At 33.0% G+C, this 16,400-nt stretch overlaps 1 long non-coding RNA gene across 1 annotated transcript; it reads right to left on the bottom strand.

Annotated features, from left to right (window-relative positions):
* Positions 1-6,689: 6,689 nt before the first annotated feature.
* Positions 6,690-7,196, bottom strand: LOC112421412 (uncharacterized). The gene is made up of 2 exons (XR_003011740.2): positions 7,039-7,196; positions 6,690-6,952 (listed from the first exon to the last, which is right to left on the bottom strand). It is a non-coding gene; the product is annotated as an uncharacterized lncRNA (long non-coding RNA).
* Positions 7,197-16,400: the final 9,204 nt, after the last annotated feature.

The following is a 16,400-nucleotide window of genomic DNA, read 5'->3' as shown; positions in this document are numbered from 1 at the left end:
GATAGTTTTCCATCAACCACGGTAACCAACGATGCACACTGTGTACATGAACGGAAAAACCATTCCACACCAGTCTCAATCTCGCATATGGTAGCAAGTACTGTCCCATGATATGCCTAATATAATGAGAGATTACAAACTATTAGATTTCAAAACTTTATTTTGTTTGTTGACTGCATTTTTCTAAAATTATATTATATAATATATTGCAAGTTAATTGACAGTACCAATCTCGCCTCAATAAAATCCTCAATAGTCATTATGGAGGTATCAACCAACTCCTCAACAATGGGACGTGCACTATATGAGGACATGAGAGGATATTGGGAATGCAATCGTTAATATACATGGAAGGTTATGAGATATACGGCTGAGATGTAAGGGGTGGTTGACTGGGTTGATTAACATTAATACACGAAAGGTTATGAGTTCTATGGCTGAGATGAAGGGAGCGGTTGACTGAGTTGATTAACATTAATATGTGTTTTCAATTGCCATTATGAGGATAATTAGCACTGTTTTCAATTGCCATTATGACATTTCTGTATGAGAGAGAAAGCGAGGAGTTTGAAAATAAAGTTTGAATCAACGGTTGTGATTAAGTGTGTGATTGGGAGATTAGATTAGCAATAATTACATGCTTAAGAGGGAAAATGCAAGGGATTAGGACAAGCATGCTAGCTCATCAAGTCTAGCTTTTATAATAAAGGAAGGATGAGATCTACGGCTGAGACGTAGGGGGTTGTTGACCGACTTGATTAGCATTAATTAACTACGTCTTCAATTGCATTAAAAGTGTGTTATTCGTTTTCAATTAGCATTAACTAAGTTATATGAGAGAAAATGAGGAGTTTAAAAATAGAGTTTGAATCAACGAGTGTGATCAAATGTGAAAATAAAGTTTGAATCAACGGGTGAGATTAGATTAACAATAAGTACATGTTTAGGAGGGAAAAATGCTAGTGATTAGGGCAAATTAGGGCGAATTAGGGAAAACATGTTTGCTAACCAAGTCTAACTTTTATAATAAAGGATTAGACTCTTGACCCGTGCTACCGCACGGGTCATACCACGTAGAAATTAATCGAATCAATCGCAATAATGTAAACATATATAGTTGATAGAAGTTTCATATCAGTTTTAAAAATATGTTCACTTCTAATACTACAATAGCAACAAAATGAAATGGTAGCATACATAACAAAAAGGTTTCAACATTAACCATCAAGATACATTACGAAAGACTTCGTGATAAACAACATTTGAGGTCTTATTAGTGTTCTCTCCATCTCCATCAACGATTAGTATTTTCAAACCTTGTTTTGAGATCGTATCACGTATCCTTTCAACCATAACCTCAAACTGGTTGTTGTTAGGGTCGATAAAAGTTGCGTAATCACCTAGCGATGCACCAAATCAGAGACAGATGTTTTTGGCAACATAAGTGCACCCTGGAAAACATATATATTCGAAATTAGTAAGCGACAAAAATGATCAAATGAACTTTTAACTTGGATATATATTTTCATATTAGTAATCTTGCACTCACATCTGTTACATGGAACTCAAGTCGAAGAGTTTTATATTGAACTCACAATCTGTTAACAAACTTGTCCAAATCAGTTATAGGATTTGGATATAATGGAGCTGAAAAAGATCAAAGATTCAAAGAAATTAGTGCAAGTTGAAAAATATAAACGACACAAAACATAAGAGATCAAGAAAGAAGATGAAAGATTGTACACTTCAAGCATTGCAATGCTAAGAGAGTTAGTGATGTAAAAATGATGGTAGGAGATGATAATGGGTATGCAATCGTTAATATAAAAAGTTTCTCAAGTTAACATCATGAGAGGATATGGTTTAAGAGCCCGTTTGGTGTGCAGGATAGGATAGAGGCAGGATATGATAAGAAGCTGGATAAAGAAAGGAAATGACAGTGAGAGGATAAACATTTATCCTATCATGCGTTTGGTGCACACTTGATAAAAAAGATGATAGCATTATTTTATCGTATCATGCAATTGGTGCACATTTGCTATCGACATGATAAAAATTATATGGCTAAAATATGCTTTTAGTCCCTGCAAATATAGAGAGTGTAAGTTTTGGTCCCTGGTAAAAAAAAAATTTGTTTTTCATCCTCGCAAAATTTTTTGTTTTTTAAAAAAGTTCCTGGGCCCATTGAAGCAGCCATCTGTCACTATGATGTCGACGTGGCACACGCTGACTGTGCATAAGTAGCCATGTGGCATCTGATGTGGTTTTTATCAATTAAAAAACAAATTTTAAAATTTCAAAAATCATTTTCAGTATTTAAAAATAAATAACTTTATTTTAATTGAATTAAAAAAAGACATAAAAGAGAAAGGGGGAAAATCTGAAACTCCCAAATTGCGTCCTCTCTTCTCATCTCTCCTAAATGGGTTTGTTGTTCCTTCGAAGTGTAATCAGGACAAGTTTTTTGTAGAGGATATTGTTGAATTTGGTTGGCAGTTTAGGTTGGGGTTGGAAGCTGGATCGAAGCCTGAATTGCTTTTGGCTTTGAGCTGTTTGTGTAAAGGTAACAGAGAAGCTTTTCTGGTTTGTAATGGATTCAAAGACAATTTGGTTGGGAGGAAGCTTGCTTTGAACGGTGTTATTGCTCTTGAGCAAGAGGAAGAGCTTAATATGGTGGTTGAGATTAGCAACAAGCTTTATATTCGTCTTGAATTGCTTGCTGATGGTGTTGGGGAAGCTGCACAAATTTATCTATTGCTTATGGGTTAGAAGAGTATGTTGCAGAGCTATTGTTCATGCTGTGTAGTTTTTTTACGAAAAAAAAAAAAAAATAATTGAATCTAAAGCAAAAGAAAAATGTCGTTGTTGTCCTCCACCTGCTTTTTTCTCTCTTGAATCTTGATTCCTTTCGAGTTTCAATCCCACAAAGCAAATGTTGCTGTTGTTCATTCAGATTTGCTCTATACTGATTAATTTTCGAAATTTAATTACATTTCAATTAAATTAAAGCTTTTTATGTATTTTAAATTTCAGAAAATCAATTTTCGAAATTAAAAAACCCTTTTTCTAATTTTAAAAATTGTAATTGCCACGTCAGATGTCATATGGCCTCTTATGCACAGTCAGCGTGCGCCACGTCAGCATCAGTGTGACAGATGGCTGCTTCAATGGGTCTAGGGACTTTTTTAAAAAACAAAAAATTTTGCGAGGATGAAAACCAATTTTTTTTTTTACCAGGGACTAAAACCCAAACTCGCTATATTTGCAGGGACCAAAAACATATTTTAGCCAAATTATATTTTATTTAAATTACAATGTTATCCTTGTGAAACAAATTCATAATTTTTATGAAGAAAAAAATAATAATATTCATATTTTTATTTGACAATAAAAAAAGACAAGTAATTAAATAATATCATATAATTGCAACAAAAAAAAAATCAGTGCTGCTAAAAATTAAAATACTCAAACACAAAAGTACCACTTAAATAAGTAAAAAACAATAAAGAAATATATCAAAAAAATGAAATTTGTATCGACTTTAAATTGCCATACAGATAAGTAGCAATAAAACAACGAAGCAACAGTACAATGATAAAACAACAAAATATTGTCAAACATATCATAAATTATTCCATAAAGTGTCCTTAGCCTCTTCATAGTCGACTCAATATGCGTTTTTACCTTAATTCCACATCCAGGAAACTTCTCCTCCATCTTTGTCTCAGATGTTTTTAGGGTATGTGATTTGAATTGTCCGTTGTCACATCTTTGACCGTTGTTCACAGCTTCAATTACTATATCAAGTAATGCTTCATCCTCCAGTTCAGACCAATGTCTACGATCTCTCTTTCGCTTCACAAAAACACAACTGACTATCAAAAAATATGCAATATTAAAACAATAGGCAATCATATTTCATCTCAACCTCAAATAACTATGTAAAAGTGGAAAGAAATCAAATCAGGAAAATAGGTAATCAAACCAAAAAAATATGCAATAAAACCATAACAATAGATCACTTCCAAATATTCAATTTTTTTTTTTTTTTATCAATAATTACAAATTTTCACAAGAATAGAAACAATCAGAAGAAGAATAAAGTGATAAGTGATTCATGGGAAAACCATACCTGAAGGTTTTGTGTGTGTGTGTGAGAGAGGAAAAGAGGACTGACCTGAGAGTGAGAGAGAGATGGGATCGCGGGAGAGATGAGACGAGAGAGAGAGGAGAAACGTGAAACCGTTGGAAGGTGAAAACCTGAAGCGTGAAAACGGCTGAAGCGTGAAAGCGGTTTCTAATCCTATCAGGTTTGTAACCCACCAAAAGTAAAGGATTAAAATAACAAAAGAGGGGTAGGATAGGATTAAAAATAGGTTAAACTTATCATTTCATATGGTCGCAACAAACAACGGATTGGGACACGATAGGATATTCTGATCATATCCTGTCTCCTTATCCTGCGCACCAAACGGGCTCTAAAATCTTGTTGTGAGATCTACGGCTGAGACGTAGGGGTTGTTGACCGACTTGATTAGCATTAACTACATATTCAATTGCATTAAAAGTGTGTTATTCGTTTTCATTTAGCATTAACTAAGGGGGGTGTATTGGATTAGGATTTTAAAGGACAATTTTTGTTTAAAAAAGTCTTGAGGATTTTAAAAGACTTTGCAAGATTTTGATGACTTTGATGATTTTAAAAGACTATTAAGGATTTCAATGGATTTAATTCATAAGATTTTAAAGGATTTGAAATGATTTTATGGATTTCAAGAGATTTCAACAGATTTTATAAATTTTAAGAAATAATTGAAAAAAATATCATAACACACTCTCTTTCACAAAATCTCAATAAAGATTCTTTTATTTATTTTATTTTATTTTTTACGGGAGAGTTAGAGCTACAAAATCTCAATAAAGACTCTTTGATTTATTTTATTTTATTTTTTACGGGAGAGCTAGAGCTAGAGAGAGAGAGTGAAGGAATCAGAGAGAGAGAGGTTTTTTACGGGAGAGCTAGAGAGAGGTTTTTTACGGGAGAGAGAGAGAGAGAGAGAGAGAGAGAGAGAGAGAGAGAGAAGGGAGGAGAGAGAGATAGTAAAATTTTAAAAGAAAAAAACAATGCTAAGAAATCTAATGTTTTCATGAAAGACTTTTTCATGCTAAAATTTCACTAGAAAATCCCACAAAATCCATCAAAATCTTATTTATTAAACAATCCTTCGAAATTTGAATGATTTTGAATACCACTAGACTTTTTTTAAGTGATTAAGAGTCTTGATTGAATACCACAAGACTTTTTTTAAATGACAAAGAATCTTGATTGAATAACACAAGACTTTTTTTAAATTGGAAAGAGTCTTGATTGAATATCACAAGACTTTTTCATGATAAAAAAGTCTTTTAAAATCCCTTAGAATCATGATCCAATACACCCCCTAAATTATATGAGAGAAAATGAGGAGTTTGAAAACATAATTTGAATCAACGGGTGTGATCAAGTGTAAAAATAGAGTTTGAATCAACAGTGAGATTAAATTAGCAATAAGTACATGTTTAGGAGGGAAAAATGCTGGGGATTAAAAAAAATTAGGGCGAATTAGGGCAAACATGTTTGTGAACCAAGTATAACTTTTATAATAAAGGATTAAGATTAAGATCTCTCAAAGATGCTTGAGCCTAGAGTCCCTTTTTTTTTTTGTTGACAAAAACATTTGAACAAGCCTATCATTAGTTACAATGAAATCATAAACAAAAATATTAAAACATATCATTCTAACATGAATAAAAGGATGAATCTTCTTGTACAAAAGAAAAGGTTGGATCTTCAACGTCAAATCCCAAAACAATTTTATTTCCATTATTCAAGTTACTAGCATTGCAGTATCAAAATTCATGATAAAGTTATAAAAAAAAATTCCTGTACAAATTCATTCTTTATATTTAATTATACTAATTTAGGTTTTTGAATTAAGTTTTTTAACCTTAAAAAGAGTTGATAATCTGGTAGGTTAACGAAGAATTAGTGTTTAAATGATAGGGTAGTCATGAGATGAATTTTAGGGTCAAGTTTGGAGAGTATATAATCGAAAACGGAGTCGAAAAGGGTCCCCTAAGGCAAAATCACAGCAAAACCGCGATTTTGTTGTCACTGTGCAAATAGTCAATCAAAAGCATGTTTTGGGAACCCTACCTTATAGCTACTCACGCCACACTCACAATCAGAAACACCCTTTCTAGTCAAGAAAACTATGCTCGTCATAATTGTTCAAGATTGTACAACCAGTTATCAATTGAGATGAACCAAATTGTGCAGACAACTGATCATATACTAACCAAATATTAACCATCTCTTCATACTTAGGTCCTTGATATAGTTAATAATTTACAAAATTTGTCACACTATACAAAAATCAAGGCATCCATCATTGGGACAATTTAGAAACTAACAAAAAAACTACGTTCAATTATTCCTTTTTTTAAACTCCACAAATACCGTCAATTGCCAAATGATCCAACTACTGTCAATTGCCATATCAATATATAAATATTGTATAGTTATTCCAACTAATGATCCTCATCTCTCATTATAATTATTCCTCACACTTGATATGTCTCCCATATATATATATATAATTTTTTTTATCAAGGTAGCTATAAATATACAAGAATATTGTTGTTTTTGATACGAGAGAAACATAAATCAATATATAAAAAAAGAGAAACATTACTCAAACTTTGAGGTAAATTATAAAAATACAAATACTATGACATACATATGAAATTATATAATTATTTGATAAACTCCACACAAAGGCCATGGATGAACCTCATATAAATAGCGGATCAGTTCTGATAAACTCCACACAAAGGCTGTGAATGCACCTCATAAGAATAGCAGGACACTCATTTGGACATTGATCATCAGAATAACAGCCATGATACACAACTGCAATGTCATATAAGCAAAAAGAATGTCACTAAAAGGTGATAATATTTTGATAATAAAATAAATTAGAAAATGGTGTGACATACTACGGTCATTTGTTAAAGCAAGAAATGGAGAAAGAAAGATAATCAAAGCATAAACACATAAGTGAATTTGAGCCATAAGTTTCTTCCTTTGCATGTTATAAAAAAAAAGTTTGATCCATTTTATAACTAAAAATTTAATGGTTAACTAGCTTCAATTAAATTTTATTTAACATTTAGGAGTTCCTCGTAGTCATTTATAAAATTGAAATTAATATTAAACATTTCTAATCAATATATCATATTTATCCCTTTATATCACTCAATTGATGACTTAACCTTAGGAATCATCTCAAATAAAAATCTTTGATAGGCATGAAAGTGTGATGAATATATTATGGATGGATGCCCATTAGTCATTGGATCAAACAGATGGCCTATTAATTCATTCCCGAACTCTTGTATTTCTCTATAATTAAATTTGGTTCATTCGTAATAGAATCATATACATAAAAAATACTATTTCTTTCACTTTTCTCTTCATCATCTATATTTTTATAATACGTTAGTGGCACGATCTAAACCAACCGAGAAGGTACACAAATCTTAGGACGATTTGTTTGATATTATACAAAGATATTACATAAATCTTAGGATGTTTAAATATGCAATAAAATCTAAATTCAAATCAAACATATTTTTATATACAAATCTCTCTTTCTCTTTACATCACGGAATCAATAACTTAACCTCAGGAAACATCTCAAATAAAAATCTTTGATAATCATGAAAGTTCATTATAAGTTTTATTTATCTTCTAACCTTTTTAATATATAAAAGGAAAATGCTAGATATCAAGAATGATTTTATAAGAAAGATCCAAGAATGACATGGCACAATAATCACCTTTAGATTTCAGTCTCATTTATTAATCTTTCATAAAAAAAAATACATAACACCCACCACCCATGATTTCTGGCCAGGCTGAGATTTTATTGGCTAACATTAGTTTCAAGACTATTTCTTGATAAAATCTAAGGCTGATTATTCTGCCATGTCATTCTTGAAATTTTCTTGATAAAATCTTTCTTGATATATAGCATTGCTCATATATAAAATCTTAAAAAGAGAACAAAAACGATGAATGATAAATAAACAAATGTTTGTATATATTACACATCGAAGATGTGACAACATTAATTATAAATTAAAATGAAGCTCAAATATTCTAAAATGGAAACGTATCTGTATCAGATACCTATCAGATACCGGTACTCCGCGAATACGTAGTCATTGATTATTGAAATTAATTATTTTAATTTAAAATGTATTTTTTATCGGATACTTATAAGATACTTTACAGAGACGTATCGAAAAAAAAACTAAAGGGTAAAAAAGTGAGGTTGTGTTGTAAAAATTAAATGAAGATGTATATGATTCAATTTAAGACACGAATCACTATAATTGTTTTTCGATTAACCAATTAAAAATCATATTTTTGGTGGACAAAAGTAATGAGATCAGGAGATTCAGTCAATCAACATTAAACAAACTTTGTTTTGAGTTCTTTAACACATTTGTTGATATCCTAACATATAAATGAAAATACGATATGATTTATACGAAAATTTTACATGTTTTTATTTTGATTACACGTATTGTCTTTTGTAAATAGTGATTTTTTATGATTATATAGTATTGAAGAGTAATAAATGCTTATTTTTTTCAAGTATTTTACATGTATATAAGTTTTAGTATAAATATTTTGTTAACGCATCTTAGCCGTATCTTGTCCTGAATTTTAAAAACTTCGCGTATTCGTGTAGCCGCATTATATCGTACCCGCAACTGTTATATGTATCCGGGTTTCATACTATGTTATAACGATGTTAACAAAATTTTATATTACAGTTATAGCATATCAATGTGAAAATTGTATGTAATACCCTCAAATTTTAAAATATGATTTTTGAATCGAAACAAATGTATTTACAATTTATTTTTATAAGAGGATATTTATGAAATTTATAAAGATCTTTTTAAAACTTAAGTTCTAGATAAAGTTACAATTACTTACCTATCGTTTGGTCTGACTTATTTTCTGCTCTCTCCGTCCTTATATTTAAACACCCTTTTATTAGATGTAAAGGGTGTTTACATGCTGGGACGGAGGGGGTACTTCTCAACATTTTTAGGGAGGGCCAAACACAATATGAATTAGGTTGGATTGCAAAAAACTGAATAGAAGGAGCTTTGACCTAAAGGAGTTGAATGGTACTATGAAACAACTTATTTGGTGCTATATGTTCACGCTAGCTACTATTTATTTTATTTTATAATACTTTTTCCTTTTTAAAATATAATATATGTGGCAGTTAACCACTTCACACATGTTAATAAACAACTTTGATCATTAATATCTTATATTTTTTATGATAAAAAATTATAAAAATTTGATATTTTGAAAATATTCATTGAGACAAACCAAACAACATCTTACATGCTAAATGTTTTACTTATATATTAGTTCAAAAATAAAGTCAAAAATGTAATATGAATAATGCACATTATAAAACTGCGATATATATATATATATATATATATATATATATATATATATATATATATATATATATATATTTTTGAACAAGCCAAAAAGAATTTTATAACCAGAAGTGATTCATCTCGCACAAGGTGTGCAAAAGAGAATCACTTAAAAACGATACAAAAGTCAGTTCACTGGTGCCATAAATACAGACACCATACTTTCACAACCAAAACAAAGAAGATTACATGAAAATACCCATACAAGACATAGGTGTTGCCACCAGTCATGGTAACTGAAGGCAAAAGAATGCAACCTAGCTTTAAGCCACTGGAATGAGAGTAATTTCACTCTGTCAGATAGAATGCTAATTGATGTAGCCTTCTGAGTAAAAAAGCGATTGTTCCTCTCCTTCCATGTAGTCCATACACAAGCGAGCCAAATTAACTGTAAAAAAGAATGTGAAAAATGGGGTAAATCCGCCATATGTCCAAACTGAAGACAATGGTCTCTACATCCGACCGGAGCAACATATGATAAACCAAGCCAAAGTAACACCTGTGTCCACACCCGACCAAAGAAATCACAACCAAGGAAGAGGTGCTCGACATTCTCAAGTGAGCCACACCCTCCCCCACAATTTACGTTGTTTAAGTGCAATACATGTCGACGTAACAAATTATCTTTGGTAGATAATCTATTTCGAAAAAGTCTCCAAGCAAACAACGACACCTTAAGTGGAACTTGCTTAAGCAACACATCATCCACCAATTCCCTTTCAGGAGACTCGTCCACCGACGTTAGATATTGATAAGCTCCCTTCACTGAATAGCCGTGAGCGGGATCAAGAAGCCACCTCCACCTGTTATGAACATTAGCCTGCAAAACAACATCATGTAATAGGATAGAACATTCAGTGACACTCTCCTCCTCCCAAGCATGCAGGCGCCTACGCCATCCCCACGCATCACCCCCTCCTCCCACCCGCGCCGCTCCATATCCTCCACCTTCGCCCACTTGTTTTCAGCCAACTCAAAAAGGCGGGGGAAGCGCACCCGTAGGGGAACTTCACCCACCCAATTGTCAGTCCAAAAATAAGTATCTCTTCCTCCGCCAACCATCCTACGGACGTTATCTTCAAACCAACTCCCCACTCCCACCCTGACACCATTGCAGACACCACAAATCATCCTCCACCACGAAGAGCTCTCCCGACCACCCTCCTGCAACTTCCCTCCCTCCTCCCCGTACCTAGCCTTTAAGACTCGATACCATAATCTATCCTTTTCTCCTAACATCCGCCAACACCATTTTTCTAATAATGAAATATTAAATTCACATAACCGCCACACCCCCAAACCTCCTTCCTCCTTTGGAAGACAAACTGAGTTCCAATCTACCCATGCAATTTTCCTAGATTCCTCACAACCTCCCCATATTTTTTTTTTTAAATATAGATTCAATAAAAGAAATTATACCTGTGGGTGCCTTGAAGAAGGAAAGAAAGTAAACCGGAAGAGACGACATGACAAATTTCAGGAGAATCAAGCGGCCCCCCAATGATAAAAATTTGCTACTCCAGTTCGACAGTCTGTTTACAATGCGGTCAACAACAGGTTTCCAAAATTCTAATCTCCGAGCATCCCCACCAACAGGCAGCCCCAAATACACAAAAGGGAACGTGCCCACACGACAATTCATAACCATGGCAGCCTCCGTTAACCACGAGTCTGGTACATTAACTCCTGTCAACATACTTTTACGGAAATTGACTTTCAAACCCGATACTTGTTCAAAAATGACTAAAACCGCCCTCATGGATCGAACATTGGCCCAACTCTTCTCGACTAACAACAATGTGTCATCAGCAAACTGCAAGTTAGAAACAGATACTCCATCACCGCCACCAACCGTATAATGTAACGCCCACTTTCGTTTAATCGTTATTTAATCGAGATTAGGCAATTATATGATAATTATATAGTATATGCATGATTTTGGTATGTTTTGATGATTTGATCGATGACGTGTTAAGTTATGAGTATTGAAGGATTTGATTATGATATGGGAATTATTTTATTGTTAAATAAAATAAAGATTTGAAAATAATATAAAATATTTAGTTGAGGGCTGTTTTGATATTTTAGATAGTTTTGGGGGAGAAAGTGAGATAAGATAAGTAATTAGAAAAAGATATAAATAGGAGAAGACCTAATATTTTAGAAACTCATTGTACGTGAAAACTTTTGGAAGAAGGGAGAAAAGCCAAGTCTAGAGGAATCAAGGTAGAGTGCTGCGATTTTCTTCATTCAAGGTAAGTGTGAGACTAATAATTCAATAATGTTAATTACTGTAATTCTGATGATTAGTTGACAAAGTTAGGATTGATTTAGAGAAGTTTTGGAATTAGGTTAAAACCCTAAAAATTGATGATCAAACGGTAAAACTTGTTTAGATTGATGTAGAAACCGTCCTTTAACCTTAGAATATGTTTAGGATGAATTCTGGAATCAAAATTAGGCTTTGAACCATGTTGTGTGATGGATTTTTGAGAAAAACCCTAGTCTGCCCGTGCTTCTGTTCATCGCTCGCCACGGCGAGTGATGATCCTCGCCTCGCGAGTGATGAACTTCATCGCTCGCCACGCGAGCCCCTGTCCTTCGCCTCGCGAGTTGTTTGGTCCAACTCGCCATGGCGAGCAACCCTTTCTCGCCTCGCGAGCTCAGGCAGAGAGCATGTCATGTTTCGTGTTTCGACCTTTTTAGTTGAACCTTGTATATCCTTGAGTACCTGAACATACCTAGTATTGATTAGGAATGAATGTAGGATCAGAGGGAACCCAGAACGACCTTAGTTTGGGAGTTGAGTGGTACTCGCCATGGCGAGTAAGAGCTCTCGCCTCGCGAGTACAACCAGGATGAACTTGATTTTGTGTTTGTGCGATCTGTGTCGCACTTGTTGATCAAGAGTGAACCCCTAGCTGGTAATGAGACCTAGGGATGTTGTTTAATGCAGACTGTAGAGTTGTTTAAGTTATATTAATATTAATTGGATAAGAACTATTGTATTGTATATTCATGCAAAATGAGAAGATGTGATAATAATGCAATTTATGTGCTATTGATATAATGATATCATCTTGATATGTGACTTGTTTATGCTGCTTCCGTTGTTTAACTAAGTGCATAAGTATATGATGAAGTTTAGCTCCAAATTATTGGATGCATGTTGATAAGTCGATTACGTTGTTTTGTTCATATGTGTCCATGCATAGCATATCATTGAGCTTTGTCCTCACCACGAAAATTAGGAGCTTTGTCCTCCGCACGTTTTATAGGAGCTTTGTCCTCCGCACGATTAAAGTATATTAATACTTATGATGACGATTGGTACCACATGCATATAAGGAGTCTAGGAGCATTGTCACATTGTCATGATTAAGATGCCTTGTTGATGATGAGTGGATATGTGATTACGTGATAAGTGTTCATTGATTATGTTATGTTGTTTATAATGATTGGATATATGATTACGTGACAACTGTTTAGCATTTATGCAAAGTTAATAATGGGATGATTATGATGTTAATTTATGATTCGCAATTACATTGATTAATGTTATTTTATTATGAAATCTCACCCCTTCTGCTTGAAAATGTTGCCCTTCGTATGGGTAACTTGCAGGTGATCGTGCTTAGTGTGCAGTTGCTTCTGTGAGTGGCCTTGCCTCTCTGTGTCGTCTAGGTCGCTCTGATACGTAACGGGATGGGGTTAATGCTATAACATGCTTCATTCTTTTACGTGAACTGCCATGATAATTTATGCTTTGATAAACTCTTTTGAGATACTTGTTGGGGCCTGCGTGCCAAACTGATTTATGATTTCTGAACTAATACTCCGCTGCTATGTTAAGATATTATGTGGAAGTTAAATTATTATTTAACTGTTTTTGGATTACGTTTCTATGTGATATCCCGTTATGGTTTTTACTCTGATAAATGTTTAAGAAATTTGTATATTGGGAAAACGGGGTGTTACATATAACCACGGTACTGCGATATATATTTTAAAATGGAGAGAGTATTATTTACAAAGAAAATGTATGAGCGCCGTCCCTATAAGTATCTTTATGCTAAAGTCATCTCATGTATATATATATATATATATATATATATATATTAGAAAATCTTATACAATGGAAAACTAAATTTTACCCCTAACTCCCCATTTTACTCCACTTTATCAAACTTCCCTTAGAGCCTGCATATCACCTTAGGCTAAGAGAAATCATAGAAATAAGATTGGCACTACATGCATATTGGTCCAAAATCCTTAGGCATATGTATATAGGACATTCACTTATATGTTATTTCACATCTACTCTTTCTTCTATTGTAGAACTTTAACTCATATTTAATATATTAACACCTCTCCTTTAAGAGTTTGACTGTTCACATCCCTAATTATGACATAGCCATATATATAAGGTCAAACAGAGAGACAACATTGTCAAAAAGATGGGTTGATGGTAATTTATAAGATATTGTTTCTTTCTTTCATGAAACAAAAGAAAATTAGAAAAAGAAAGAAGATGAAAAAACTTGCGATCGAGAGAAATTATACGGGTACAAATAAAAGAATTATCTGTTTTTTCAAGAATGGAGTCGGTTCTTGATAATGTTTTGATTTTGTTGAAGGGGTTGGAGATTTTTGGATGATTAATTTACCAAAAAAAACTAGACTTAATTTAGAAAAAACGTCACAACATTTAAAAATGTCTAATAAACACATATTTTTTCAACTCAACATAATACAACAACGTTTTTCTTTTTTAACTCCACCAAAAATCAAAAGTGAAGGAATTTGAAATAATATAGATTGATTCAAAAATATTGCATGAAAGTTAACGACATCCAAACACTTAAATTTAATATAAAAATTAAACAAATGATATCAAAAAACTAACAAAGCAGCTCATCATAATATTTAGAGTTCCAAGAGCTCCGACAATGGGTTGAACCGTCACATTACGTTAAGAGCAACTACATAAGTGAGATTGACATCATATCTTAATCAAAATCCTTTCTTTATACATTGGGTATATTGGTTATCTCACTTATATGTTTTTCAACAACTAACTTTAATTTACAATTGAAATACTTACATATCCCCTTTAAGAGAGAGACTATTTGCATATGTGATATGTTGGCATAGCATAGTGAATTGAGGGTAATTTTATAGCATAGTCCAAACACATACATACTACAGTGCTCTTCTCTTGGAATAGACCAGGGCGAGCTGCTTCTATTACCTTCAAACCCAGGAAAAGGGGAAAACATTAGACATGAACGATTCGCTTTGCTTCCTAAGCAAGTTACCCTAAATAGTGCACGATAACCATATATTTAAAGAAACAAAAGGAAATACCATCAGTTTCTGAAGAAAGGAGGGTGAGAAAAGCAATAGAAAAAAGTAGAAGATATCTTCACTTACTAACAAAAAATGGAATCCCGTGACATTGTTGAAGATGGTAATGATGCGTCAAAACTATATACAAAACAATTGTTTACACTAAAGCCGATTTCTCGACATCGCCATTCTTTCGTCATTGGAGTTGGAGAGTGTAAATGGTATGCAAATTTCTTAATTTTCTATTTTATATATTCAAGAGTGAATAATTGTAAAGATATAAGTAAAGATTGATATGCCAATTAATGCAGGAATTTCATAGTTCGTCGGAGGGGAACCAGGTTCCAATTTCAGTTATTTGTTGACAGAGACAGCATTCCAAGGTCCTTGACTACCGGCTAACTGAATGTCATGGTAGGTTTTCAAATAAAGCTATTATTATTTAAAAAAAATTACGACTACTAACTATTTCATCTGAGTTTATTCAGATCGATTCCACTCAGTTTGTAAGATTCACCTAGGGTATGATTTTCATCTTGAGCATGCTTGTGAAAAAGGTTTTCTTGACGCTGAGGATAATGTTAAAGTAGAATTGCAGATTCAAATGTTTGGGTAAGTCGTTATGTATGCATAAGAAATCTCAATCTCATTTTACTGTTGTTGGTCAATATACTCATAGAATTTTTACAATATTACTAAGTATATTGACCAATAACATGCATTCGGTGTCACTGAATTCCATGCAACTCATTGTATGATTGTTGTTAATGCACAGAGAAAATATCTTCCCGCCTCTCTTTGTAAAGAGGTATCAAACTGAGCTTCTTTTGACGTATAAGCATATTGTGCACAAAATTTGTTCGAGATTTATTAAGAACATGAAAGAAAATCTGAAGCGCTTGATTCAAAATGAAAATAAGTGGTCAAGATATTTTTTACTTTATTTCTACGTATAAGTTGAAAATGATATTTTATTTATTATTATGGAGTTGACAAATAAGTCACAAACTTACGTGATATTGTTAATTTAATATATGTATATGGTTTAGCATTTTGAATTTTACTAATATATGTTGAAACAAAATTTGTTTAACAATAATAACCTTTAAGAGTTTTGATGATAACAAAGTATTAAAAATTGTCAACTGGATAAGCTAATATTTGTTCAAGTGTACAGGACTATAGACAAAATTTGACATCTTAAATTGGTCTTGAAAGAACAAATAAAGAGCTAGTACATCAACAAAAAGGGAAGCTTAAAGCGTCTGAAGAAAACTGCTCCTGAAGTTTGAAGTGCTCCTAAAGACAAAGTGCTCATGAAGTGATGACGTCATCAGAAGCAAGTTCATCAGAAGCTGTGTATCACCAGAAGCTGCAGTTCATCAAGAGGTGGAACTTAAAGTTTTCAAAAGCTGTTTCAAGGACTCTAACTTGCTTAGAAATTGCAGAAGACTGGAAAAGTATGGCAACAA

Source organism: Medicago truncatula, chromosome 4 (genome assembly GCF_003473485.1).
Source record: "Medicago truncatula cultivar Jemalong A17 chromosome 4, MtrunA17r5.0-ANR, whole genome shotgun sequence".
In the NCBI taxonomy this organism is placed as follows: domain Eukaryota; kingdom Viridiplantae; phylum Streptophyta; class Magnoliopsida; order Fabales; family Fabaceae; genus Medicago; species Medicago truncatula.
The sequence above is the reverse complement of the archived record's forward strand: the minus strand, read 5'-3'. Positions and strand labels throughout refer to the sequence as shown.